Source organism: Lissotriton helveticus, chromosome 8, assembly GCF_964261635.1.
Source record: "Lissotriton helveticus chromosome 8, aLisHel1.1, whole genome shotgun sequence".
In the NCBI taxonomy this organism is placed as follows: Eukaryota; Metazoa; Chordata; class Amphibia; order Caudata; family Salamandridae; genus Lissotriton; species Lissotriton helveticus.
Genome location: NC_136069.1, coordinates 28,166,190 through 28,194,168, shown reverse-complemented (window position 1 = coordinate 28,194,168; position 27,979 = coordinate 28,166,190). Strand labels below are relative to the sequence as shown.

Here is a 27,979-nt window from a genome sequence, read left to right as displayed (position 1 = left end):
GACTTATGCTAGAGTAAAGCTTTTTCCACATCCACTGCATGTGTTTTTTTAAATTTCTATGTTAGCTGCTGACTCTTAAGATGTATGGATTTACTAAAGCTCTTTCAACATTCACTATATTTCTATGCTTTTTCTTCTGTATGCCATCACAGCTATATGGTCAGGTCTGAGGCGTGTATAAATCTCTTTCCACATCCTCTGCATTTGTATGTTTATTTACCTTGCATGTTAGATGGTGGCTCTTTGGATACGTGGATTTACAAAATTCTTTCCACATTCACAATTACTGCAAGTGCATGGTTTCTCTGCTACATACCTTTGCAGATGTATGGTCAGGATTGATGCTCAAGTGAAGAAATTTCCAGATTTACTCCATGTGTGTGGTTTTTCCTGTGTGCATGCGCTGATGGACCTTCATAGTTGGTAATGTAAGCTCATTCCACATTCCCTGCATGTGTATGGTTTTTCCTTTGTGTGTGTTAACTGGTGGCTCTTTAGATTTGAGGATATACGTAAGGTTTTTCTCCTGTATGCCGTCGCAGATGGATATTTAGGTCTGATGTTCTATAAAAGCTCTTGCCACATTCACTGCATGAGTATGGTTTTTCCCCTGTATGCCGTCGTAGATGCACTGCTAGGCTTGTTGCCCCAGTGAAGCCCTTTCCACATTCACTGCATGTGTATGGTTTTTTCCCTGTGTGTGTTAGCTGGTGGCTCTTTAGATTTGTAGATGTACGAAAGCTCTTTCCACATTCGCTGCAAGTGTAGGGTTTTTCTCCTGTATGCCGTCGTAGATGGATATTTAGGTCTGATGTTCTATAAAACCTCTTTCCACATTCACTGCATAGGTATGGTTTTTCTCCTGTGTGTGTTTTCTGGTGGTTTTGTAGAATCGTAAAGCTACTAAAGCGCCTTCTGCATTCACTACAAGTGTATGGTTTTTCTCCTGTATGCTGCCGCAGATGGATGGTTAGGGCTGATGTCTGAGTGAAGCTCTTCCCACATTCACTGCATGTGTATGGTTTTTCCCCTGTGTGTGTTCGATGGTGGCTATTTAGATTTGCAGATATTGTAAAACTCTTTCCACATTCACTGCAAGTGTAAGGTTTTTCTCCTGTATGCCTTAGCAGATGGATTGCTAGGTGTGATGCGCAAGTAAAGCTCTTTCCACATTCACTGCATGTGTGTGGTTTTTCCCCTGTATGTGTGAGGTGGTGTCTCTTTAGTTGTGAGGACTGACTAAAGCTCTTTCCACATTCACTGCATGTGTGTGGTTTTTCTCCTGTATGTGTTAGGTAGTGGCTCTTTAGATTTGAGGATATACTAAAGCTCTTTCCACATTCACTGCATGTGTGTGGTTTTTCTCTTGAATGTGTTAGGTAGTGGCTCTTTAGATGTGAAGAATTTCTGAAGCTCTTTCCACATTCACTGCATGTGTATGGTTTTTCTCCTGTATGTATTAGGTAGTGGCTCTTTAGATTTGAGGATATACTAAAGCTCTTTCCACATTCGCTGCAAGTGTAAGGTTTTTCCCCCGTGTGCCTACGCCGGTGTATCTTTAAACTTGGTAAACAAGCAAAGCTCTTTCCACATTCACTGCATGTGTGTGGTTTTTCTTCTGTATGTGTTAGGTAGTGGCTCTTTAGAGTTGAGGATGTACTAAAGCTCTTTCCACATTCTTGGCAAGTGTATGGCTTTTCTCCTGTGTGCCGTCGCAGATGGACGGTTAGCTCTGATGCAAAAGTAAACCCCTTACCACATTCACTGCATGTGTATGGTTTTTCCCTTGTGTGTGTTGGTTGATAGATCTTTAGGTCTGCTGTGTGACTAAAGCTCTTTCCATTTTCACTACTTGCGTCTGTGCTTTCTGCTTTATGTGTGCGATATTTGCTCCAACGAGTTGATGACTCATTAAACGTCATCTTACATTCATTACACTAAAATAAGTTTTCTGTTGAGTTGTTACTGGTGTCCGTGTAGGAATGATGAATGACAAAAAATTATCATAAACATAGAACCTTTATGTTGTTTCTTCTCTTTCTTAATGAACTCTTAGTTGTGAATTGCTGATGAACACTATTGCCACATTAACTGTGCCCTCATGGGTTTTCCCCTGTGCGTAGAGTAGCACTGAGGAGAATATGGAGCTTGACTTCCTTTGTATGTGTTTTACTTTAGGGTTAGAGTTCAAGTATTGGCTATATTTTGGCATAAATCATATTAATGTGTTTGCTGACTGACCATTGTGGTTCCTTAACCACTTACTATATTTGAATAGTCACTAGATATGTGTAGTATATGCAGTCTGTCTGTTCTTAATAATAATGTTGAATAGTTACTGGATTTATTGTACGACTGATAACATATGCATGGTCTTCCTATAAGGAGCTGTGTCTTCAACCTGCGTTAAGAACTTTCGAGTAGAACTGCAATCTCACAGCTTATCTAAATAGTCTAGTTCCTGCACAGTATTCATAAAATACACACACGCAGAAAAAACCTCATTACCAAGTCTTTATGTTCTAGAATAATGTACGGATTGTAGGGGCCAGCCAAACATTGTTTATGATGTACTAACATCACATCCTTTATATTATCATGTTAGAGAGGCTAGCATTGTTGTAACTGCCTGATAATTATCTAAGATAAAGGGTGGTATCTAGCATATTTTAATAATGATTGTGTTCTGCCAGTTTAATTTTTGTGATTTTAATTTAATTCAATCTTTAGAGTCCAGCAGCACGGATGTCCTCAGCCTCTTGAAGCAGCCGAATTGCACTTGATATTCTTGCAGGATTTGTCTGTTCGTGTACGAGAGCCTCTGTCTCCTACTAAGTTGTTCTATTTCGAATTACTGTTTGGCATCATTTCTGGTTCTTCTTGAGTTTCAGATAGCTTTCCAGAATTGTCATATTTTCTTCATTACTCTTCGTCTTATTATGTGTTCAGGAATCTCCTATTGGAGGGATACAAGAATTCTTGTAATATCGAAATCTACAAGCAGCAAAGTGTACACTATGTCTCAGATGAAATGTCAAAAAATTAACATGAATAAATTCCAGCCACTGGTTATTACTCTAGATTCTAGTCTATCTTTTTAGCTCACTGTGCCACTATAGACAATAATCATTCTTATGGAAATCAGCGTTGATCCTGCTTCAAAATGAACAGCCCAGTATGTACCAGAGTTTACCTGGATCTGAATAGTAACATAAGCAACCATGCAAAATGAAAATGACCGTGTCGGCCTGGGTCAGTGAGTTGTTGCTTAAGTCCTATGGTACAGCAAGACTATCAATTAATACATTTCACCTCATCATGTTCATAACTAAGGAAAGAATAGCCTTATAATGAAAATCATTGATCAGCCTCACCAAGTGGCTTAAAGCTGCTGCTCACTGGAGAGTTGCTGGAGAAACTCACATGAAGCGCAGAGGAAATGCCCCTAAACGTAATCAGCACCTGGGAAGATTAAACAAAATGCTGTCTAAGGTGATGTATGCATACGAAATGTTGCCTTCCTGAAACATAACAGAGCTCAATTATGTACTTGTCAGTCTTTCTATAGAGTACACTTGTATACAATCAGTGTAACTGATTGTAGACCTATTACACTTTGTAAGTATGTATTAGGCTATAACTGATGACTCGTCGGGTTCGTAGATCACCCACTTCCTACTATGTTTGCTGATTGTATTTAAAAAGAAATCTGTCAGTGCACCAGAAATTGAGAGGTTAGAGATCACCAAAGAAAACTCAGAATACCTACAGAATGTCTCGTACCAAGCACCTTCTAACTGGTGCATTCAGTACAACTAAAATTATCACCTAGAAAATCTATTGCTTTCTACGGACTTCTCCCAACTCAACCTACAAGTCTAAGAAATGCTACTCATAAAACAGCAATACCAGAGGGGATGATGCACGGAGTGTTGAACATTGCGAGGACTCACCCCCAGTCAACTGATCTGGGTTTAATCCATCATCATTCTTTAGCTCACTCCGCCACCCCTGTTCAGACATGGCCAAATGCAAATCAGTCTGACCCTGTGCCTCATGGGAACAGTCCAGCCGAACTGCCAAGCCATGTCTTCCCTGGACTGGAAACAAGCATCCTGGGACCGGTTTCTGGCTAATCAGCCGTCATCAGCCAGGCTAGCTTGAATCCAGTGGTACAGTGAGCATGCCCTGGCCTGGCAGTTCGGGCTGGACTGTTCCCATTGGGCGCAGGGTCAAGACCGATCCCATTGGGCACATGGTCAAGACTGATTTGCATATGGTTGGGTCCAAATTGGAATGGAAGGGTGAGCAAAAAAACGATATCCTGGCCTGGCAGTTTGGGCTGGACTGTTCCCATTAGGCGCAGGGTCAAGACTGATTTGCATATGGCTGGGTCCAAACTGGAATGGCATGGTGAGCAAAAAATGTATGGATTTAGGCCCAGATCTCTGTACTGGGGTGAATGTATGACATTGCTCTGCATTCTTTCCATCAATTGTTCTTTTTGCTCTCATAAAACAGAAGCAGCTAGTGAGAGAAGGTATGAATCCAAGAAACAACTAACCACAATGACACCACAGACACTGATCACCATACAAGACCAAAGGGCAGCATACTAAATGTGAATAGTAACCTGCAGACTCAGCAGCACTGACATAACTATCTCCAATCACAAACCAAACATATCCTAAAATGCAGGGGCTGATATGAGGTTCAAGATGCAACCCTCCAAGACATGCTCTGAGATAAATCGCAACAGGTCAGGCAGCAACAGGCAGTGATTTACAGACACAATACCTTTGGGCCAGAAGCATAAAAAGCAAAGGTAAAACTAGCAGTACTGCAATGAGCATCGAGTGGCAGACACTGTTTTAAGGTTAGGATACAAGATCCCTCAACTGGGAAACAATGCAATGGACATTCATTATACTGTGCATCAAAAGGAAGTTTAATTGCTTGATGTCACACTGTACAAAACCTTCAAAACCGTTCATACCCATCATATGCTAGTCTTTGTTATGATATGCCCAGAATTCCCCACAGCAGTCATTATCAAGATTTGTCCACACACTGCATCAAACAGCTGGGGATGGAGTTATTTACACAATAAACTAACTCAAAGGGCAAAATGCTAGTGAAACATATAGGGCATAATATTGAAATTCATTACTCAAATCTACTCAGTAAATTAATTATATATTTGTGCAAAAAAGCATTAATAGATTTCACTTTCATTTTAATAAAACCAACTCAAATTAAATGCTTTGCAACAATGCTAAAATAAAACATTTTGTAATAGAAAGTGGCATTATTCTTGTCTGTACAAAACATGCTACCACCTAACATACATGCTCTGTAATAGGTAATATCAGGTAACTTGGTAATCACTGAACACAAGGCAAGATGCAGCCCATGTAATTGGACAGGCTGCTCTGAAATTATTGCATTACCAATGGCTGTATTGACAGGGGGCGCTCCTTGACCATATGTGCATAGCAACCAGTGTCCTTATACCCAGGGTTTGGAAAAATACAGATTAGTTGGCCTCCTACAGGCTGATATCTCTGCTTAATATGGACACCAAAATACTGGCTAAAGTACTAGCAAGCGGACTCAGAAGGGTAATCTTGGATATGATTTATGCCATATAGATCGACAAAAGTTAGCCTTCGTTGTCTTTATAATAACATTGCTGCAATAGAAGAAGTTGCGGCCCTGATGGTGGTAGCCTCACTGGACACCAATAAGGAATTCGATTCAGTGGAATGGCCCTTCCTGTTCAGCATTATGAACAAGATGAGAATTGGTCCCAACTTCTTGAAATGGGTCAGGTTGCTCTACAGTAACTCTAGGGTGCAGCTAGAAGTAAATGGCGTCCTCTCTCGGGAATTCCCCATGAAAGAGTGGGACGAGGCAGTGCTGCCCCCTCTCACCAGTGCTATTTGCCCTAGCGATAGAGGCGATGGAGGCATTGATGCGTGTCGATGCCCGAACTGGGGCTGGAGATGAGATCACCCATGGGAGGAACGTCTATCCATTTATGCGGATGATATTCAATATTGCACCTAGCCAACCCAGATATTTTATTTTTTGAGGATTGGTGACATAGTGACATTTATGGAAACTTCTCCGGCTTTGGGATAATCTGGGAGAATTCCCTAATAGTTCTGATGGGCGGCTGGGAAGCCAAGGGCCCCCCTCATGCCATTAAATGTTGCCATCCAGAGCTTTAAATAACTGGGTATGTGGATCTCAAACAAAGATGATACCCACTATGAGGATAACCTGATCCCACTGGTTAGTAAGCTAGACAAAGATGCAAAACACTGGAGGGCATTGCCACTGTTGGATTCACCTTTATACTGCAGAATAGCACGTGTGCCTTGCCCAACACTTTCTTCGTCGCAAAAACTAGGCTCCTGAGATCCCTCTTCTGGCTAGACAGCCCGCCACGAATAGCAGTCCAAACTATTCAACGGTCTACCTATGATGGGGTATAGCACCATCTAACATATGCAAATACTAGGCTTGGCCAAAGTGGCACAGATCAGTCTTGTCAACAAATGGGATACGTACCACTAGAATATCCCGCCTTCCTACTGGATTGTCTGGCTGGGTATGAGGGGCTATCTGCATGCACTGCACAGTGGAGAACGCTTAGCTGATGCCCCCATGCAACATTGGAAACTACGTGGCATAGATAACCAAGTGAAATGAAACAGGAGAAGAGATCGTCTTCAAAGACCCCACTGTGGTTGGGCACAAGACTGGGCTGGGTGACAGCATTACCAGGGTTAACAAAATGGGGCGACATCAGCCTCTCCACCTTGGAAGATGTGTGGGATGCAAATGGTAATGTACCTTTTGCACATCTAAGGATCCAGTATGATAGGGCACCCACACAGGTATTTAAAAAGGGACAACTGAGCCACACACTGAAAGCACAGATATCATCTGGGGAGGAAACTAGAGAGGAATTACTGCTGGAGAGGAGGTTGCTGAACTTCCACAAGACCACAAAGGCAATGTCCCATAGTTATACTTTACTGACTGACATGCAAAAGGAGTGTGATTGATTGAGGTTCTGTTGGCAAACTGATGAGCGGGAACTAGTGTGCAGTAGCGATTCAGGTGCATTTTTGGCTGATTCAGCAGAAAATACAACAAAGAAGCTATTACACTAAGTCATTTCTACACAAAATAGGCAGGGCCAGTGACAACAAGTGCCTGCGCACCTGCATCCAGGAGAGTACATTCATACATACCATATGGGCTTGCTCCAAGCTACGCCCTTTCTGGGAGGGAGTTACTGAGAGGTTGGAAAGCACCACAGGTGCACCCGCTGACAGACAGGCAGCCCTAGGCTTGCTGGGAATATGGCAGGACTCGGATGTCTCCACTTATAAAAAACACAATTGCTGGTTAACTTGGACTTCCTACTGGCAAAAAGGGAGATTGCATGGCTATGGGGTAACCCAACTAACCCGCAGGTGTGGAACTGGAAAGGGAAGTGAACATATACTGTGCCAAGGAAAAGCTGGTATACAAGTGAAAGGGTGTTGAGATGAAATCTGAGAACATTTGGGGTGAATGGGAATGATACTGGTTTGCATGGGCGACCAGCTGGGCCCGGAGAAGAGACAGGGCGGAGCCGTGCTAATGGAGATAATGGAAAGCTAAGATGGTGCTCAACCCCTTCACCCCCCAGTCTTATTGCGATACAGATTCTCCATTCTGAACAAAGTAGAACTATTCATTCCCCACTTGGGTTAGGGAATTGGGACCGTGCAAATATCTGTGCAATTATTTATTTGTTTGACTGTTACGTTAGTTTTGAAATGCAAATAAAATACATTTAAAAAAAACTAATGGCTGTATCAGTCAGCGCTTATGATGGATGACACTTCTAAATCTAGTGGCAAAGGATGGCCTTGTTACTAGGGTGGGGACTGAGAGCCCCTTCTTTCTCAGGACGTCCAGTTTTCCTGTGTTGTGTATGCAAGAACTGGCCTGAAACACTAAATGATGTAGTCCTTGCATCTATATTTGTTCCTTTTACAGCAGGGGTGCAAATAATGGTTGTTGTCGCTTTTCAAATCAATTGACAAGCAGAGACATAGGAGCTCCAGCCCTGATTCGTAAATATCTTGCAGTGTCCTTGTCACAGTCTTTAAAAGAGGATTAACAGCACAGAAAAATATTTTTTGTTTTATAATCACCTGATCGCTGTAGTACCGGCTGTGCCCTTTTGCAAAACAATGCTCACATTGTAAGCTCTTGCACAAGTCTGGGGTTAGGAGAAATTTGAGGGGGTCTTCGGATGCCAGTGCATTTTAATAAATAAATGTTTAAATATCGTAGGACCCTGGTGACTTGGAGCTCATTCTACGAGTAAACTATGGGGGAGGAGGTATTCCACTTGAATTACAACTTGTGAAACAAAGGTAAACACTGACCACGGTACCCTAGGTGCATTAATTCACTTATCTATACATACGATTGCAAACTGTGAACAACGCTTTATACACAGATCTCTGCATGACACGTATGGTCACCACAAAGGACAGAGTGAAACTTTAAATTAATAAATAAGAAAGCAAATGTGTTAGATCTCTTTAAGAATGGCTTGTAATAACGTAAACAATAGGGGCCATATTTAGGAAGCCTAATTCCGGCCGGTAACGGCCGAAATTACAGAATTTCGGCCGTTACCGACCGGAATTAGGCATTTCAGATGTAGGTGGCCAAATTGTAGAATTCGGTAATTTACCGAATCGGTAATTAAGGAATCGGTAAATTACCGAATTCTTAACATACCGATTCGGTAAATTACCGAATCCTTAATGTAGAGAGCACTCAAGTGAGTGCTTTTTACATTTAAGGATTCATTATTTACCACCAACTATTAGTTGGTGGTAAATTCCGAATGCCTTTTAAAAAGCAATTTTGTGCTTTTTATTAAGTGCCATGTGGCAGACATACATGCCCCTAGGGCATGTATGTGTGCCACATGTGCACCCATGCACTATATAGGGGTGCAACAGGGTGTCAATGTGACACCCTGCCACCCTTGAAAGGGTTCCCCCTACTACCGATTCGGTATTTACCGATTCGGTATTTACCGAATCGGTAAATACCAAATCGGTATTTACCGAATCGGTAAATACCGAATCAGTAATTCCCATTCATTCCTATGGGCCTCCAGGCCCATAGGAATGAATGGGAATTACTGAATGGATATTTAAAGAGTCAGTAAATACCGAATCGGTAAATACCGATTCTTAATTACCGAATCTTACTGATTTGGTAATTGTTACCGAAAAATTATCTACATCCCGTTTACCTATTCCTAAATACCGAATCGGTATTTAAGAATAGGTAAATTGAGATTATCTACATCTGGCCCTAGACCTCTAGGAGAGTTTATTACCATAATGATGACGGTAGAAACAAATGTGGACATACTACTCAAAACAAAGGAAAACCAGGAGCCAACACTGAAGGTCACAAAGCCAGCATTAGAGGCGTGCTCAATATAGCACCCAGACTGTGTCAGAGCTGCAGCAGAAGGACACCAGAGACAGATGCAGATAAGGAGTCTCCAGGCAGAGCCTCAAAAATGGAGAAAATAATCTGTTGATGCTGCAGGCGGCCATGAGAGAAGAAGGTGGAACGATGACTATGAATACATCGAACTGGAAGAGTCGGATGCAGAACTCTAGTAATAGTGAGCAAGTAACTTACTAGTAATAGTATGTATCTGGATTCTAGCGAAGAATTTGTACATGACATATAGAAATCACTGGATAGTGAAGGACCATGTGAACCTGGAATACAAAAAGTAAGTATGTTTCAACCTTATCCAGTGCGCATTAAGAGAGGCATTTAAATCAATGGTAATGAGGAGGGTAGTTATGAGGCAGGTTTATGTTTGTTCTATCAACAAAGACCGGCGCCATGGGGGGATGAAGCCGCTCGCACGAATATGGAAGTTCTACACCCTTTGCAAAGTTTTTTATACTTCTCCTACTCATGACAGAAAAACATTACATATCTCATCAAAACTGCAGCTGTAACTAAACCAATACAATTGTAAAAACGAGCATTCTTCACACTGTGCTAGCAACATCCACAAATTGCGCCTACTGGCAGGGTGTGACCATTGTGATGGTTGTGGAATTATAAACTTCAGACAACTGAATCATGACTGCATTATGGATGGGTGCGGATTATCAGGCAAAAGGGCCTGGGACAGACATTTAAGTGCAGCTGGATCACCTGACCCAGCCTGAGGTTCTGGTCAGGACTCCCTCTGTCCTTTTTGGGGTGCTCCTCAATCTTTAAGATGGTAATCTTGCTCCACTTATTATACCAACTACATAATTATCCATACATTATTCCCTGCTACCTCTTCACTTGATTGGACACTGCCTTATAAGATGTTCTGGGGCACTACTTCCTGTTCCCTCCGCCCCAGAATTGCACTGTCAAAATGCTTCAAATCTATGTATGAGGGACACACAGCGCCTATAATGACTTCATATCCTAGGTAAACCCATTAAATTATTCTAAATTAATGGTGGTTTGATATCCGGGGGGACCCAGCCTTTACCTCTGACAAAGGGCTGATGTGGAGGACAGAGGGGGATCCTTTTTTGAGGGATAGACCCCCTTCTCTCTCTCTGGGTACAGCAATGGCGTTTCCGGTATGGAATGAAGTTATTAGGTCTCTGGATATAGTGTATGACAAGCGAGACACTCCTGTAGTTGGGGTGTTGGCTAGGGCAGATGTCTGGGTTACAGGGACTCCATGGAGAGATGCAATCTCTAAGATGGGGGATGTCATGTCCAGATACATTGAAATTATTTACAGAGCTCAATAGTGAATATAATCTCCATTGTAGTCAATTCTTTAAATTTCTGTAGCTCCTGTGTGCTCTTATTCCTCACATAAAAGACCTGGATGAGCTCCCCATCTACAGCCTAAGGAAGGCCTAAGTTTTAATAGAAGAATTGAGGTCATAAGATCTCAGCAGACTACAGCTCTTTAGCAAATTGCTCACCCGACTCTTTTGGCCAATTGGGGGAGGAGTGGGAATGGGAATGGGAAAAGGACCCCTAATGGAAGACACATCAAGGAAGGCATGGGCGTTCCCCAGGAAGTAGTGACTGAATCACAGTTTAGGGCAGAGGTCTTCAAACTTTTTTGCTCTGAGCCCCCTCAGCAAAATCTTTTGAAGTGAGGTCCCCCTCCAAAACTATATTGCAAAGATTTGGATAGTAGGAGGAGGGATGATCGAAGATGGCAGCATTCATGAGATCATTTTTGGGGTGCTCGTCTGCAGTTTGTAATCCACACTAGATGTAAGCTTATGAAAAAGCAACAGCATCAAACAAGAACCGAATTGACCAAAAACACTACTGCCCATAATTGCCGTGCTGTGGGGCCCAATGTACTCCACCTGCTGCACTAATGATGGTGGGGTACTGAGAAGCAGGCTATCTCCTCTTCTTTCACTCCTTCCCCACCATGTGTGACCATCATTTCATTCTCCAAACAAGGCTGGTTTGTTTCTGGACGAAAATGAGCTGCTGTACACTGCCCCCCCCACCCATTTTTTAGTGCCAAGGGCGCAATCTGCCCTAATGCTCTGAAGGAAAATAAACCCCCATGCCCACTTAGTATTGCAAAACATTCATAATTATGATTGAGTGGGCCCCTGTGTAAAAGTGTCACTGTGCCTGTTTAACTAATTATAGGTAATGCCTTACTGATGCCTCTTATGTTTACTAACATGGGCTCCCATCTCACACCTCCCTCTCCCTCCCAAGTCTCATCATCCATCTCCTTCTCTGATGCCCAAATCAAGGTGTCTCCTCTGCTTAATTTTCCCCTCCCTTGGGCCATTATTTTACGGCTCAAAGAAACACTGGCACAGCAAGTACTCCCTGCAACTGCAGCTCCAATGACACCCACAGCTCTCTGAAGCAGGCCATCTTCTCTGCCTAATAAACAGGGCTTTTACTTTTAGGCCAGATGCCCAACGCAGGCTTTTTGCTTCCTTGTGTGATAAAAACAATGAAAAAAAGCACGTTTGACTCCCTCTGCTCCCTTGTTGCTTAGGCCGTGTTCCGTGCGTGCACAACACTGGTGACTTGGGCCCTAATGCTAACAAGGAACATGCACCCGTGTTCTTTTTCATAGGAAGACTGCCATGACTGGTGTCTGGTGCCCACTCACAGATGGTGTGGTGGGCTCCCGTGCTAAGAAACATGTAATAGAGAACTAAAGAAGAAACATGCCTTCTCACCAAGGTGCCTGCTACCTGAAAGAAATGTGTGCAACAGTTAACCACCACATTTAAAAGCTGCTTTGGAGTCAGTGTAGCTTTTAATGCAGTCACTCAGCTTAGTGGTGGTAAATATTTATTCTGAGATGTAATGTGTGTCTGTTAAAAGGAGTGCACTCTTTAAATGGACACTTATTAAAATATTTTCACTTGATATAATCTGAATGCTTATTGCTAAAAGGTGTATTCTTAAAGCGCTTATTTTATATAGTGTAATACAAATTTTAAATAATGGCTTACACAGTGCTTCGTCCCAATTTGGGACCTCATAGCACTGTAAACAAGTCACTATTCCTCACAACACCAATCAGGATATAATTCTGTAGTACTCATTAGTTTCAGGTTTCATTTTCTTGTTTTCAAAGTGTTCGGTGTTTGTGATCAGTTATTGAACACAATCAATATATAACATTTGTAGGTGTTGCTTTTGTATATTACTGTACGGTCTTGCAGTAATTGTTGTACTGTATCTAGCCTCAGCTCTAAGCCACTTTCCAACTAGACCTTGGCTGATTGTCCACAAGCACCCAGAAAGCCAATACCAGTACTCCCAGCTAGCACCAGTGGCGTAACAAAACTTGAGGGGTCCCCTCTGCAAACTACAAGCAGCCCCCCGCCAACGCTCCAGACCCAGTTCGGAGCTCTCAGGCCAGGGGCCTGCCAAGTGCCGGAGGGGGACCTCAAAGCTCGGGCCCCCGCACCGACAAGGTTGCAGGGGCTTGTTTACGCCACTGGTACTCAGCTTTGCTAGTTCTTGACTGTCCTTGCATTTGATACGAATAAATAAAAAGTGACATCCAGACACATATTTGTAATTAACATTCTACATATACAGCACTCTCTTACACATACATGCATGCACACACACAAGCACCTCCCCTCGCACACAGTAAATAACACTTACAATTATGTAGCTTTCTCTGAGACACGCATAAGCAGGCACAGATTTTAACTAACCCTGCTACATACATAGCTCTTGCATACACACCAACACCTGCAAACACAATAAAACAGAATCAGAATACATAACTTTCAACAGTAAAGTGCAAGTAAAATTCGAAGAAAAAAACACACACTTCCTTCACTGGAATACAGAGGAGAACAATCCAACCCTTAAAAGAGAAATTAATAATTCCTTAGCGCAGTTGAAATATTTTATCAATGGGCAGGCACAAAGGAGGAGAAAACACTCTCATATGGGTGCAATCTGATTTTTAAATACTGGTCCTAGAACCTGTGAGAAAAGCAATCTTCCATCATGTAATTCAATTGCTTTCGATGTTTACCTTAGAGCGTCATGCAGTCAATTTAAAAATGCTGCGCCAAAGCAACTAACGCTTTCCAGGCATATACTAAGCATGTCCTAATTAATGATGTGCTCCTCAAGTAAGATGAAAACTCTGCAATGCTCCATCTTTGCTAGGGTGACCAGGCGTCCCCGTTTTGCCTGTTTTTAACCAGCTGTCCCAGCAGATTTCGCATGCGCGGGGACCCGCGCATGCGCAGTTTCTCGCGAGAAATGCGCATGCGTGGGCGCCCGCGCAGGCACATTCATTTGCAGAAGTCGGCGCGTCTACAGGATGAGGCAGCCCCGGAATGCCGCATTCAAGGTAAGTTATTCTCCTTTTATTTTACTGTAAGTAATAGGAAAAATAGGGTTGTTTAAGAGGGCGGGAGGGAGGCGGGCGGCGCGAAGTGGGGCTACGCGAAGTGTGTGGGTGGGCGTAGCGCCCACCCCACTTCGCCGAGCTTCGCATAGCCCCACTACGCGGACTACGCCCACCCTTAGTAAAAAGGAACATCTTGTAATAAAGCCAGAAGATAAAGAGAAAGCCATGGTTATCCAAGGCAATATAGGGAAGCCTGTCTCATCCTCCTACGGGATAGGAGAAACTATACGGTCCTATGATCAGACCCAACTGCCCGCCTCAGGGACACAATCACTACCCTCTTGGATGAAGTTACAGGAAACTGATGGATCACGAGAAAGGAAAGAGAATGCTCATAACCACTGAACCATGGATGGAAGAATTCTATACACTTCTTAAAATACATAAAGGAAGACTCCCGCCCCAGGGAACCCCATAATGTCGGGCATTGGCTTCCTCTTAGACCCACTGTTACAATATATTGATTGGTTCCTTCGACCTCTAGTTAAGAACATAAGGTCATCTACACAAGCCCCTAAACACCTCCTTAATCTGTTATTTATTTATTTATTTATTATAAAGTGCAACTTTCATCCATGCAGGATATCACAGCTCTAAGGAAAGCACAACCAAGTGAGGAGTTCCGGTAACCGCTCAGGCCTTAGGGAACAGGTGCATTTAAAAAAAAATTCTAAATGCCATGTGGTTGTCGATTAGCCGAAGAGGTAGAATTTGACCCTACCACAAACGTGATGTTGTGCCTAGATGTTGAAGCCCCCATTCACAAGCATCCCGCAAAAAGAGAGCCTCTGGGTGATTATTAATCTCTTACCGGCCCAATAATAGGACTAGGCAGCTAAATTGGGCCTCACAGAAAATGTATTTTCCTTTGAAGTTCAGATTTTCCTGCAGCGCCACGGGACATCCATGGGAAGTACGTTTGCCCCCAGCATAGCCTGTTTGTATGTGGGTTGAATCGAGGGTTGAACCATCTGGACAAAAAACCCATACAGTCCGGATATTCATGTGTGGCGGCATTATATAGGCGAGAACTTGGTGATCTGGCACGGCGCAGATACTACTATTGAACCTTTCATGACATGGCTCAATGGTAGAAACGTTTAACACAAAATGGGACAGCTCCCAGAATAGTGACCTACATGCAAAAAGGTTGAATTGTGAGTGTGGGCATCCCACAAAAAGTTAAAGACTGGTCTCACAAACCACTTGGTGTCATGCTTCATCAATGACCGGTCCTCGCCCTCTAAAAACTTGGTTTGATAGAGGGCGGGCATACACCTGACGACAGGGATGCACTTCTAAACTAAGTGGGGGCCCGTGAAGAGTGAGTTAAACATTTTATGTTGGAGGCAGGCCTCCTCCGAGTGCCCCGCACCTCTAGTTCCCTCTGCCACGCCCCCCCTGGGATACTGTGGTTACATCAATGGAAGAAACCTCTTTCTCAAATTTACGTTAACTGTGGACAGAAACTCAGAATCTTTTAGAGGTCCCCATTACAGCCAAAGATGGAAGGTCTTACCACCTCTCTGTATATGAAACCTAAGGATCGTAACAGCCTCTTGCACTTTAATAGTGCACATCCTAGGGCAGTGAATTAAAACTTGCCTGTGGGACAGCTTTTGTGCCTCAGGAGGAATTATACAGAGGTACTGGATTTCAAAAGAGAATCTGAGGCCCTCACCAAGAAACTGAGAGAGAAAGCCTACACCGAGAGAGTCATAAAAAAGGTCCAAAAACGAGCATGAAACATCCAGAGAGAAGCCCTTCTTGAAACCAACATAAGACAAGATACTGCACCCTAATTTTTGTCAGCACCTATCATACTTTGTCAACCAGCATCAAAAGATTTTTCCACAATACAGGGGCTTACTTACTTCCAGCCAGTTATATATATATATTTTTAAATAAAGTTCTTGTTCAGAAGGAATAGAAGCATTCGAGACTGACTAGTGCACAGCAACATCTGTCAAACACCTGAACGACAAACAATACACTGGGATCTTCTCCGAGTGACAGGTTACCACCCACATGGCAATTGCTCTGGGTATTCCCTCATGGAACAATCTAGAATACTCGATCTGGTCCTGGTGTCCGCATGGGAACAAAGAGTCAAAACTAACTGAAACAGCAGTAATGTAATTTACATCATTACATTCCTATGCAGGCTCCGATACATCGGAATGACAACTAGGAAAGAAAGTCCAGATAATTGAACAAAGAAGTACTGTTTGCTGCAGAAAACAATCCACAAAACTTACTGCACACTTCCTGGAGACAATTCACACAGATAAAGACGTCCAATGGTCAATCATTGAAAAAAATCAAAGGTTACAGAGACTTCATGGTTAGGCTCAGGTGTCACTCGTACAAAACCAGAGAAATTCAGCTGTTATAGTTAGTGAGCTAACTATAACTCGCGCCCCCTATAACTCGCGCCCCCGCAATGCACGACTTTTGACCTCACATATTACATTACCGATGACATCTCAAATGACATCACTAATGACATCTTTGATTACATCATCCGGTGACTATGAGTGTTTTTAAAATGTTTGAGTGGTAAATTATGTACCAAGGTGTATTGGTGACTCGGTGGGTGTACGAGTGCCTGATTTGATGATTTAGTGGGTGCATGAATAACTATAGAAGTGAGTAATTAGGTGTCTCAGTGAATGTATGGGTGAGTGATAGGTTGCATGAATGTCTGTATCTGTCTGTCAGTTGGTGTCTAAGTGGCTGTATTGGTGTGTGAGTGGGTATGTGAGTGTCTGTATGGGTGAGTGATTGGTTGTCTGAGCACTGCTGCTTGGGGGATGAAGTCTACTTTCCTCCTGAGGCCCTCAGAAGGCATCGGGACCTCATCTCACCCACCAGTGCACCGAGAGGTGCGCCAGCAGAGCGGTAGAGAAAGGGGGCACTGTGTGGGGCTTACTGGAGGTAACAGGATGTCTTGTTGACCCCTAAGGACCCTCAGCAGCCAAGGGGACCTCATCCCCCAACCAGCAGCATGCCAGGAGGTGCGTTTGCAGAGTGGTGAAGAAAGGGGGTGGGCCTCTGGTAGGTTGCCGGCTTTTTTTTTTTAAGTTTGAAAAGCTTTATTGAATTGAATAAAACAATGTAAAACATCAGTACAACAGCATAAATAAAGAGCAGCAGGAAACAAAATAGTTATGGAGAAAAATGTGCCATCATAATAAGAAAAGCCCCAAGAGGGGAAAACACTATACATATGAAAGAATGCTTTTATAACTTTCCATTTTATGGGGGGAAGAGAGAGAGAGAGAGGAAAGAAGAAGGAAAGAAGGGGGAGGGAAGGGGAACAGCAGTGAAAAATAAATGATAAACAGATTAAAGATGTATAAAATAATAAAAGTATATAAAAATTGTAATAACAGTAATACTAATAATACCAATAACAGGTGATCATGAGGCACTTTTAGATAAATAGTCTGTTAAAGGGGACCAAAGTAAGTCACGTTTAATCAGCATTGGAATAGAAGAAGCACATGCACGATCTAATCTGTGATGATGGCAGAGTAAATTCCACCAAGCATTATAAACCACATTTTTGGTATCTTTCCAGTTAGTTGTTATGATTTGAAAAGCAACAGCAATACAGAGATCAATAAATTTACGAATATGAAGCGGGACATCCCAAACAGGGGCCAAACCGCCCAGAAATACAGAAGAAAGAAGAAAAGGAACATTAGTGGACAAAATCTTGTTAAGTGTACACCAAATGTGGGACCACATAAGGTGGACCTAAGGACAAAGAAAGAACATGTGAACCAAATCACCAGAAGTGCATGAACAAGACCAACACTTCTTAGCATCTAACAATTTAAATTTGAACAAGTCACAGGGAGTATAAAATAATCTATTGTAAAAAAAAGTAAAGGGTTTGTGTGGTACTAGCGGACCTGGAGGTGGAATGAAGTTTGGACCAAATAGAGTCCCATGTAAGTGAGGGAAAAGTTTGATTAAGGTCTGATTCCCAGAGAAGTTCGAGGTTAGTTTTAGGCCTATCAGAAGGTGAGGGAGAAAGTAGTTTATAAATAGCAGAGGCCTTAAGGGGAGCCTGAAAGTTTGGTGGAGAGGCAAGAAGGGGAGGTGAAGAGGGAGAAGGGATGTGTTGCAAGATAATAGTGGATAGTTTGGGTAGAAGTTCGTGAAAATGTGCACAGTATTTGTTAGAGATACCAAAGGAGTCGCGAAGTGCTGAAAAGGTTAATAAGGAATCATTAGAAATGAGTTGTCTATAAGTGAGAATTCCTTTATCGATCCATTCCTTCCAAAAGAGCGCCCGATTGCGTAGTTTAAGAGATTTATTATACCAGAGTGGGGTATTCAAATGAAGAGTAGATGAGACAGAAGAAAGGAGAAGGGGTGAAGTTGAGCCAATTCCAGAGAGCGCCAAGCCGTAGTAGGAGGAGATGAGGTTTCGCGAAGGAAAGGCCAAATTTGCTTGAGAGAAAAAGCAGAGTGAAAGCGTGAGATGTTGGGGAAGTTAACACCACCAAGATGTTTAGGTTGTTGAAGACGGAGAAGAGAGACTCTGGCCTTACGCTTATTCCACAGGAATTTGGAAAAAAGACTATTGATAGACTTAAAAAAGAAATGGGGGAGAGAGATAGGAAGCATGGAAAGACAGAAGTTCACGATAGGAAGGAGCATCATTTTAATAGTGGAAAGACGACCCCACCAGGAAAGAAAAAGAGGGGACCAACGCTCTATAAGAGAAGAGAGCTTTTTAAGTATATCGGAATGATTAAGTCTGATAGTTTCTCTAATGGTGTTAGCATATAAGACACCAAGGCATTTAATAGAGCCAGAATTCCATTGGAAACCGGAGCCCTGAAACATGTGAGGAAGACAAAATGTATTGAGGGGAAGGACTTCTGTTTTATCAATGTTTAATTTATAACCAGAAACTGAGGAGTAATCATGCAGTAAAGAAAAGAAAGCAGGGAGAGCAGTAGCAGGGTTGGAAATGTAAAGCAGAATATCGTCGGCGTAAGCAGTAAACTTAATCTCCACATCTTTATAAAGAAAGCCAGAATAGGAAGGGGATTGACGAATTTTCTCACGGAAAGGTTCGAGAGCCAAAATAAAGAGGAGGGGGGAGAGTGGACAGCCTTGTCTGGTACCTCTATGAAGGGGAAAATAATCAGATTGCATACCATTAATCCATATAGAAGTAGAAGGAGCAGAATAAAGCAAATGAACTAATTTAAGAAAAGTGGGACTGAAACCGTGCCAGCGCAGGGCACCAAACATAAAATCCCAATGGACACGGTCAAATGCCTTCTCGGCGTCTAGAGTAACGGCCGCCAAAGGATTATCCATTTTAGCAGAGCGATGAATGATATTGAGAAGGGTCCTAGAATTGTCTGTAATGGATCTTCCCTTAACAAATCCGGATTGATGAATGTTGACCAAATCGGGGATGATGGAATTAATCCGTAGAGCCAGAAGTTTCGCATACAATTTACAATCAGTATTAATGAGAGAATTGGGTCGATAGTTTTTACACAGGGAAGGGTCCTTATCTTTTTGGGGAGAAGAACAAGCATAGCTTACGTGAAAGAGCCTTTGGATTCACCTGAGGAGAGAAAGTGCTTAATTAGCTGGAGCAAGTGAGGAACCAGTACAGATTTAAATTGTAGAAAGAAACGAACAGTAAAGCCGTCAGGGCCAGGTGTCTTATTTTTGGGGAGAAGAGAGAGGGCAGAATTGGAAGTGTAATAAAGATGCTCAAGTTCTTTGATGCGTTTTAGATAGGAAGAAGCCTGGGAAAGTGCTTTCTTTTTTTTACGTGACACAAAATCAATAATAGAACCCCGAGCAGTGGCCTTAAAAGCATCCCAGAGAAAATGAAAGTCAGAGGAAGAGTGAGAGTTAGTAGTGAAAAAGTCATCCATGAAGTGAGTGAAATGTTCAATGAAAGTGAGATCAAGTAAAAGGCAGTTATTAAAGCGCCATCTGCGGGCCTGAGGCAAGGGAGAGGGGTAGTCCATATTTAAAATAACCAGGGCATGATCTGAGATGAGGATAGAGCCTATTTCTGAGTTGGTCATAAATTGGAAAGCATGGTGGGAGAGAAAAATATAATCAATACGGGAGAGGGAATTATGCACAGGAGAAAAAAAGGAAAATTCCAGAGAGTCAGGGTGGGACAACCGCCATGAATCTATAAGGCCTCTGGGGGAGATGGATCTATGGAAGGACTTTTGCATTTTATTGGGAATGTAACGAGTTTGTGATTTGCGGTCCAAAAAGGGTTCCATCAATTGATTACAATCCCCCCCAACAATCAAATCTTCATTAGCATTAAAAGAGAGAAGGGAGGAGAAATCATTCCAAAAGGAGGAATCAATGCCATTCGGACCATAGACATTACAAAGAGAGAGATGAACATTATTAACAGTACAATCAAGGAGCAACCATCTACCGTTAGTATCAACAGTTTCATTTAGAATTTGAACAGACAATGCTTTATGAAATAAAATAACAACACCATTTTTGTGATTAGTAGCAGGAGAGCAGAAAACATCCCCAACCCATTGTTTACGTAACAACGATAACTCCTGTGTAGAAAGATGTGTTTCTTGTAAAAAGGCAATTTGACATTTTAAACGAGCAAGATGAGATAAAACACGTTGTTTCTTGATAGGGTTGCGAAGACCCTTAACATTCCAGGAAATTAGTCGAAAACCTTTCATAGGGGGAGATTAAGGGAAAAGGAAAAAGAGAGAGTAATACAGGTAAAAAGAGGGAATATATAGACAGATTGGCAAGGAGAGATGGGGACAAGCCAAACATAATAAAAAGAGGAACGATGGAAATAGGAAAGAAACCCAAGTAGAGAGAGCGAAAGAAAAAGGAGCAATGCCAACAAGGGAAGGTGAAATGAGAAGAAATGAAGAGATAGAAACGGAAGAGAAAAAGAAGAAATGATTAATAACGCAGTGCCAAAAGGAAGGTGGAAAGAAGTAACTCACAACAAACATGATGAAATAGAAAAAGGAGCAGAATAAACCCCAAACATAAAAGGAAAGAGGTATCAAAGAAAGACGATACAATACCATCATAAGGAGGTGCAAAGGGGGAATGAGAGAAAATGAGAAGAAGGGATTAGAGGAACTAGTACCATTGCATCGGAGAAGAGGAAAGAAGAGTAATAGGGGAAGGATGAGTAAAGTAAAAAATGTTGAGAGAAACCAAAAAGGAGAAGGAAGGAAAGGAAAGAGAAGTAAGTAGGAAGGAAGAAGGGAGCCAAAAGCAACCCTAGAGAAGACAGCACGAAGAAGGATGGCGAGAAGAACCAAAAAGGTTCCAGCCATACAGAACACGTAACAAAAAGGACAATGAAGTGAGAGCGGGAGCAGCGAGAAAAGACGACCGCACAAGAAGAAAAATATAAAGGTCGAGAACACAGTCCGAGGAACCAGAAGAAGAAAAAACTAGAAAAAGAAAAGAAATACAAAGAGAACCAAGAACCGAGCACGATATAAGAACAAATGAAGGAGACTTACCGAACAAGTATGCAGGGAATCAGCGTACTGGGATGACGGAAACGAACGATGACACAATACAATGGAGAGGATGGCAAACGGAACAACAGGACACGGACCTAAGGAACGATAAAAACAAAAGAGTGAGGTGATATGAAAGGAGACAACAAGTCAACACATGGTAGACAGTAAAATAAACATAGAGACAGAGACATTGGAAGCTAAGAGCCGCTTTGTTCCATGGAATCGTCTCTGTGGGAATGGATGAACCTGCGGAGATCAGCCGGATCCTCGAAGCTGTAAGACCATTCCTTGTATGTAACCTTGAAGAAGCAAGGATGAATTAGACCATATCTAGCGTTCATGGAACGAAGCGTAGGCCGCAGGTCCAGAAATTCTTTTCGACGCGTCGCAGTCGGTTTGGAGACATCCTGAGAAAAAAATAGTTTGTGGCCTGACCATAACAGTTGCTTGTGTTGTTTGGCTGAGTGGAGAATAGTCATGAGGTCAGAATAGAGAAAAAAATAAGCAATAATGCCTCTAGGTTTTGAAGATGAGGAGGAGTTTTTAGGACCCAGACGGTGTGCTCGTTGAATATTGACATCCACATGTTTAGGCATACCAACAATTGGTAAGACTTGAGTCTTCAAAAAAAGGATGATGTCAGACCCTTCAGAAATCTCCGGAACACCATAAATACGTAGGTTGTTGCGTCTATTTCGATTTTCCAAATCTTCAGACGTTTTCTTGAGGACCTGAACCTCCTTGGTGAGATTGTCCAGTTTGGCGGCAATATCTTGGGCGTCACTGATTTTTTGCTCAACATCAGTAACCCTTTTGTCAAGATTAGACCACTTGTCATCCAGCCTTTGCAGGGTAGCAGTAGTGTCTGCAATAAAAGGGCGAATTAAGCGAAGTTCTTCCATAAGGTCCTCAAGAGTGACAGGAGGCGGAGACTTGGAAGGAGATGGTGGGTCCTTTTTGAGGCGTTTGCCCATAGGTGTAGAATCCTTACGTGAGGTGGGAGCAGCATTGGAAGCTTTTGTAGTATGTCCGTGCTCCATATTGGCAAAGCCAAAAAAAGAGAAAAAATTAAAGGCGTAAATTAAAGTATGAGCAGCGTACCGTAGGATGAGGGCTGCAAAATACCAAAAGGAGCAACGAAATGCTGAAATAATGTGCCACCGGGAATCTGCAGAGCACAAAAAGGAAGTTGTAATGGGCCCAGGAGATGCAAAACCCCAACAGAACAATGTCAAGGCAAGTGTTGAGGTAAAGAGTAGAGGCCAAGGTCCGACGACAAGGGGAAAGCCAAGAAAAATCACCAAATGCCACAAAAGAGTTCAAATGCCCTTAAAAACCATTATAATAGGAAAAAACAAGGCCATTGGGCGATATTCCTGAAGTGGGAACATTCTGGGTGGTTTAGAAGCAAAAAATTTAAAAAACGGTGAAAAAGAAAAAACAAAATGGCGGCCGTTTCCGATGTAATTGCATTTATGCAAAGAAAAATGCCCAAAACGATCAGGAAAGCGTGCAGAAACATACCCATGTGTTGGGGGGCAGTTCCGACGCTGGAAACGGCCGTTTCCACCGAGAAACGCCTTCTATGAACAGAACCTTCGAAGCAGAAGCGTCGGTTAAATCGCGGAGCTCAGGGGGGAGCGGCCATCTTGATTGCCGCGTCGCGCGCCCAGGTTGCCGGCTTTTTAAAATTATTTTTTTCTATTTTTCCCTGGTCCATTTTGGGTCCCGGGACCCCATCCTCTGGGGCCCGCACCATTGTTAAAAGCAATTCTATAAAAATAAAAGAATTTAAAGCATTGGCATAGCCAATAAGTCTTGCCTTCGGGACCTTCTAAGTGTTTAGCCATGCAGCACAATTTCCTGTTAATAATCCGGCCACACAATTTTACTCCCTATGATGTTTAAGAACGCGATCGGTGTGTGTCATGGACAGAAACTTGCTTTGTAATGTACCGTGGTAACACTGGGCTGCAGAAGTCAATGCAGACTATCAGTTTATGCAGTTCGACCAGTGGAGATGTCTGTTAAAAAAACATATCCTCCACTCATGTTTTAAAATGCAGTAGTGTGCAAATGGTGGCAACACATTATACTGTAGGTCCATAAGCCGATCATGTGAGGGTTTGGGCGAGTGGAGGACATGTCTTCAGGAAGAGGGGCGCAGAGGGTTTTAGAAACAGTACAGGGGACAGAAGGGAACCAGGGGGTGGGGGGGACAGGTGTATGGGGAAAGGGAGGAGAGGAGATCGGAGGAGGGAAGAAGATGGAACCAGGACGAGAGGACGGGAGCGGATCCGGAAGAGGAGAGCGAGGATGTTCAGTAGAGAGGAGAGAAGTGGGGAGTATCGGAAAGTGTGGGACAGGAGGAGGGGAAGAGAGGATATTTGGAGAGGTGGAGGGCGGGAGAGAGGATCAGAGGACGGGTGGGACCTGGGAGAAGGAATCAGAAGGAGAGCTCCAGAGAGGGTCTGTGAGAGAGGTTCAGGTGGAGGGGGTGGTAGGGGAGAGAATTATCAGGGTTCAGGGGAATAAGGACAGGTGTTCAGGAGGGGATACAAGGCTATACAGAGGAGGAGGAGGAAAGTGGAGGGGGACAGCACGGGAAGGAAAGAGAATCACGAGGTTGGACAGAGAGCGCCTCAGAGGCTAGGCGGAAAAGGAGAGGGAAGGGGTGGGAGGACAGGTGTGCAGGAAGGAGAGAGGCCAGGGAATCACAGAAAGGCAGAGAGCGGGTCAGTCGAGAGGAGGCGAGTGAGGATTAGTGATGGGGAGCGAGGGAATGGTAACGGAGCAGGAAGTGGGGAAGGGGAATGAGGGTGGGGGGCAGAGATGACTCATATGGAGAGTGGAGGGGAGGGCAGGATAGAGAGCCAGTGAGGATTATTTCCGAGGATGGAGCGAGATGACAAGAGGATAGGGGTGAAGGATGAGGGGGGGGGCAGCGGAGACATGAGAGGAGACACGCATGGGTGGCGCGCGAGCCCAGGCAGTGGAAGGAAACTGAAACAAAGGCCCGGTAACATGAGTGCCGTCAGCGTATTAAGAGGCTGATATCAGATCTATGCTTTACCAGTAAAATCCCCGTGTTCCTCCACATGGCGCCAGGACATTATCAACATTGTTTTAAAAAAGCAAGCCATTTCTGTCACTCAGAGCGGTGCAGCGCAATCTGAGGATGAAACGTATTTTTCTATCTGGGGCTCTTGGTCAGAGCTGACGTTATTGCTGGGCCACAGATGTGGGATGAAAGACGGAGCGAGCCCTTGGCTTGCGCATCTTCGCACGCAAAGCCCAATAGAAAAAAAGCAACAAATAAAACACACACACAGGTGTGTGAAAAGTCCAGACTGATTCCAAGAGGTTGTTTTCCTAGAGCAGTGCATGCACACTGTGCTAGGCTCGACCTATAAAGGAGGGGAGCCGCGCAGCCCCCCTCTTGGGCCGATTTCAGCCCCAGCGACCCCATGCTCCGGGGCCTGACCTTTATATATTTTTTTTAACGAAGAGTAGGGAGGCTGGGCGGCCTTCTTCCAAGCCCGATTTAGACCATAGAAACATCATTCCCCCGAGGCCTGGCCACTTCATGGGGGACCAAGTGGGGAGTCAGAAGGTCCTCGCGGTCCCTGCCGGCATTGTTTTGAGACCCAGGGAGCTGCTAACATGCAGCTCCATGGGTCTCAAAGCAATGTCTGTTTCCCTGCTCGCTTGAAAGCGGACAGGGAAATAGACCTGCTCCGCTTTCAGCAAGCGTAGCAATTTCTGCTCCCACCAAGCCAGAGCAAACTGCAATGATCCGGAGATTAGCAATCCAGGACTTTGCTGGAGCCGGCCCTGGTGGGTGGCTGTCCCCAGGGCCATGTAGGGCTCCATTAGGGGGTTGCGGGCCCCCTCCTTTCCTAACTAAGGCCCATGGAGGTGGTGGTGGCTGTGGCGGCTACCGTATTCAATTTTAAAGACTTGATCCTGGGAGGTGGCATTCCCTGAGGCTGCATTGGGGGTTGGAGCCCACCACTCATTAATATTGCATTGTAGCCCAGGGGAGGTGGCGGTCCCTGGGGCTGTGTGGGGAAGATGGCCCCACTCATTCCTGTTACATTTAGCCCCGGGCCGGTGGCGGTCCCCGGGGCAGCGGGAAGGCCACAGGGCATCCCCCGCATTATTTGGTATTGACACCTGTGCCCCAAGGAAGAGGCAGACCCTGGGGCAGTAGGGGAGACTGTAGGACCTCCCCCACATTATTTAGTATAGATGTCTGTGCCCCGGGGCAGCTGGGGAGCTGAGAGGCTCCCCCACTAACAATGATATCACTGTATCGGGGAGGTGGTGGCCCTGAGGAGGGGGGTCCCCGTGTGGCCTCTCCTATATTTATACAAGCCTCTGGACCTGGCTCACCCCAGGCCTGATTTCAAACGAAGCGCAGGAGCCCGTGCTTCATTTTTTCATAAATGTCAACGGGAGTCACGGATCTAGCATGACTCGCATTTAATTTTTTTTTTTATGCCTGGAGGCCTAGGGAGTCTTATCCTGTCCCCTTTTCTTTCTTTTTTTAATGTTTTTCTTGTGACTCGGTTCAACCAAGTCACAAAACGGCTCCCAACACTTCCTGGTATGAAGTGTTGGCAGCCAATCAGATATCTGGAACGAGATCAAGCAGGGTCGCAGATCCTCCGCGGCCTCAGTTGTATGTCTTCAAAATCTTTACATTTCAGAGCAACCACTGAACGGATTTACAGCATTTAACAAAAGAGCACTTTTTAGACCAAGAGCTAGCTTTCTGCCAAATTTGGTATATAGCCATTCGGGCTGTAGGCATGTCTAAAGTTTCCTATGGAAATTAACATGTAGGAAAAGCATTTTGGAACCCCCTCTTTTTCTTGACAGATCACCACAATATGGTCATGACAGCAACTGAAGTGACTGGCAAATTATATACAGTTGTTGACAGTGAAACCCTATGGAGACTAGCACCTAACCTGCTAACACCAGATGTGTATGAGTGTGGGGAAATAACCCAAAAATGTGCACACACTATAAGCACTCACTGCAATGGTGTAGTCCACACAACAGGACTTTATAATGTTGAACAAAACAGAGCGAATGGTGCACCACCTTATGAACAATATCACACAATTATGAGATCTATGTCCAAGGTTGTTCTTTACATTATCCTTTTTATTTAGTAGTAATTTAATTAGACATACCAAAATAAAGTGTTCAAGTCGGTCAGGCAACGTGTTTCGTCCAAAGAAATTGGACTTCTTCAGGGCTGTAGAATAACAAATATATACACATATATCAGTAGAATAAAAACATTTAAACAACACAACCTATGCAATACATTCAAAAGACAAATACATTATGACAGGACTGGTTTGCATATTACAAACTTTTGAAAAACAGGTGTAACATAAAGGCGTATTACACATGAGACCTACATAAGGAATAATATGACATCTAACAATAGCCCACCAGGACAGCACGTAAGGTGAGAGACATACAAACAATAAAATCAAATTTCCTATCTTTAATACATGGTATGAGACACTGTAGTGCTCCCTATCCCAGACTCTGGTTTACATACAGAGTCTATAGGAGAGTTACCGTGTCCCCCAAGCACCTTAATGCAATTTTTTCTGAAATGATGAATATGAATGAGAAAGGAGGACGAAGAGAATAGGTAAAATTCTGGAGTTTAGAGAGGAAAATGGAATCCATCTATCTGAGATCAAATTCGTTAGCACTATTAGCGCGTTGAGGTGGAGATAAACAGTCAAACGGAATGGAGCTTAATTACACATGGGAGTCCTTATAATAAAAGGAACCATTTGAGCATGGCCGTGGACCATGCATCACAAAGATAAAAGTTTGATATATTTATTAACGGGGGATAGGCAGCTGCGAAAGAGGCCCAAAGGAGGTGTACAGGGAGAAGATAAAATGACCCACCATAAGTGAGGCGCTCCTTGGTATACGAAGTCAAGCTGTCGGTAAAGATAAGATATGAGCAGCCTAAGAGTATTGCCGTAGAGAAGATAAGCGGAAGGCCCCGTGTTTAGTCTGTATAAACAAGATAATAATATATCTCAGTACTTCAAAAAACTATGTCAAAGTGAATATAAAAAAAGTAGGGTGTCTAAAACCCATGCATAATACTCACTTGAGGTGAATAAAGAATACCAAGTCGTAGTGGGCTGTATCGGACTTCCAAAATATGTCCACATGCAAAGAATCTTCCAGTCACACTCAAATAATATGGGCCAAAGTGGATGAATTAACAGTTCCCCACCTATGGCCAAGGAGTAACAGTATCTTTAAAATTCCCTTTTCATTACCCCATGTAAATCACAACAGGGTATAGCAGCTTATGTGAATTAAACTAAAGCTGTTATATAATTTCAAAGCCCCACAGTTGCAACTC

The 27,979-nt window shown here is 43.4% G+C and overlaps 1 protein-coding gene and 1 pseudogene across 3 annotated transcripts in view; both read right to left on the bottom strand.

Moving 5' to 3' along the window:
* LOC144772264 (uncharacterized) overlaps positions 1-27,979 on the bottom strand; it is a 1,157,681-nt gene that overhangs the window by 462,952 nt on the left and 666,750 nt on the right. The window lies entirely within an intron of this gene.
* LOC144772261 (uncharacterized) lies at positions 9-26,824 on the bottom strand (annotated as a pseudogene). Its single transcript, XR_013599700.1, has 3 exons — positions 26,763-26,824; positions 21,556-21,653; positions 9-2,956 (listed from the first exon to the last, which is right to left on the bottom strand). The product of XR_013599700.1 is annotated as an uncharacterized LOC144772261 (transcript).